Source organism: Chiloscyllium plagiosum, chromosome 13 (assembly GCF_004010195.1).
Source record: "Chiloscyllium plagiosum isolate BGI_BamShark_2017 chromosome 13, ASM401019v2, whole genome shotgun sequence".
NCBI classification, from domain to species: Eukaryota; Metazoa; Chordata; class Chondrichthyes; order Orectolobiformes; family Hemiscylliidae; genus Chiloscyllium; species Chiloscyllium plagiosum.
Genome location: NC_057722.1, coordinates 39628247 through 39630368, shown reverse-complemented (window position 1 = coordinate 39630368; position 2122 = coordinate 39628247).

Genomic DNA, 2122 nt, shown 5'->3' with positions numbered 1-2122 from the left:
ACAGACCTGACTGACGGTCCTCTTAGCCAATAGAAATAGGCATCCCGCACACCCCCTGCGTCAATCAAATGTCAATGGCCAATAATCTGGGGCGGCTCGAGAAGAGAATTGAGCGGTTCTCAGATGGAATCCTTTCAAATGTGGTCAGGGAGGGTGGAAAATATATGTGTCTGGTGTCATTGCTAAGCTCCATTAGACCAATAAGTCCAACTAAAATTGAGACTAAATTGCAGGAAGAAATGTCATCTTAGGGCATTCATTGTAGGCCAAGGAAACCACTGCAGACGTGTTTAAGAAAAATATCCTCAATTTAACCATCTTTGTTAGGGAGGTAAAAATAGACCACTGATCTCACTCCAGCATCCAATTAGATCACAACTGATCTAAAAATTATCTCTAATAAAGCAGAGTTGCAGATGCTGAAGATCTAAAGCAACCACAAATTGCTGTAGAAACTCAGCAAGTCAGACAGCACATGTGGAGAGACAACAGAATTAACATTTCAAGTCCAGTGATCCTTCAGGTAATTTAACATTATCACTCACTCCACTACCACTCACTCCATAATCATTGTAGTTCATCACCAAGCAATTTTTAAAAATAATTTCAGCATTGTAAGCTCCAAATGTCCCAATTTTTTGCTGACAAATCCAAATATCTTTTGAAAAACATATTTCTTAACATCACTTGAAATTTAGGCCGATATTTTTGCTTTCCTGGTAGAGAGAGTAATTGTTTTGCTCCACCCCATCAAATCCAATGTTTTAATAATCTCAAACAGATCACGCCTCAATTTTCTTCTCTGTGAAGCCAAGTATATGCAATGTCTTCTAATTTAGCACTCTGTGCCAAGGTGTCATTCTGGAGAAATTGTGCCACATTACTTTCAAGGTCATTTTTTTCCTTCTAGAGCAGTGCCCAAAACTAAGTGCAGTACCCAGAAAGGGTATGAAGATCTATATAACTGAATTATTACCTCTTCTTTGTATTCTGAGCCCCCTTCAATAAAAGGCTAATATTCCATTAGTCTTTTTGACTACCATTTGTCCTTGTCCAATAACTGAATGAATTGTGTTATTAGAAATTTCAAATCCCTTTGCTCCTCTGAAGTATCTATTTTCTTACTGATTGAAAAATACCAACGTAAGTCGAAAGTGGATGCTCTCATTCTTTCCCACATTGATTTTCATTGCTTTTGTATGTTTAGCTAAACAGTCTGTCCCCTTGCAAATTTCTGCACCGCACCTATATTAACTATCCCTCTTCATAGAGTCCCTGCTGTGTGGAAACAGGCCACTGAGCCCACACTGACCCTCTGAAGAGCATCCCACCCAGACCCACCCCTATTCTTGTTCACCTGCATTTTCTATGGCCAACCCCCACCTAGCCTGCGCATCCCTGGACACTATGGGTAACTTAGTATGGCCAGTCCACCTAGCCTCACAACTTTAGATTGTGGGAGGGAAACTGGAGAACCCGGAGGAAACCCACAAAGGCACGGGGAGAAAGTGCAAACTCCATACAGATAGTTGCCCAAGGGTGGAATTGACCCCAGGTCTCTGGCACTGAGTCACCATGCCACCTCTAAAAAAATTGTATAAATGATATGTAGTTTTATGTTTCTTCAGGTAAATCATGAAAAATGTGTTGAAAAGGTAAAGCCCCAGAACACACCATTTTCGTTTAATCAGTTTTATTGGCTAACTTGCACAGAATGCATTGCTATAGGAATGAATCTACAAACCAATTCACACAAATACAGCATCTCCACTTTTTAAGCCCCATTATAAAGTTGAAGATTTGAGATACCATATTTTCATGTCTTGTGGATCTCAGGAGTCTGAAATATTGTTACTTTTTGACACACAGCAGACTTTTTATTGAGTATGTTTTTCATATGTCACTTTGTGTGTGGTGGAATTATGCAATATCAGATTTATACACCAACTATAGTGTTTCTAGACCAGACTGGCATGTGCTCTTAAAATAGTTACATGACATGCAATATTCTGGTACAAAGGTACCTTGATCTTTCATCACTGTCACTGTGAAATTGTGTAGTTGGTCGATTATGTGTGGATAAAGTATAACAATATCAATAATTGCAGAACCCTAAACATGT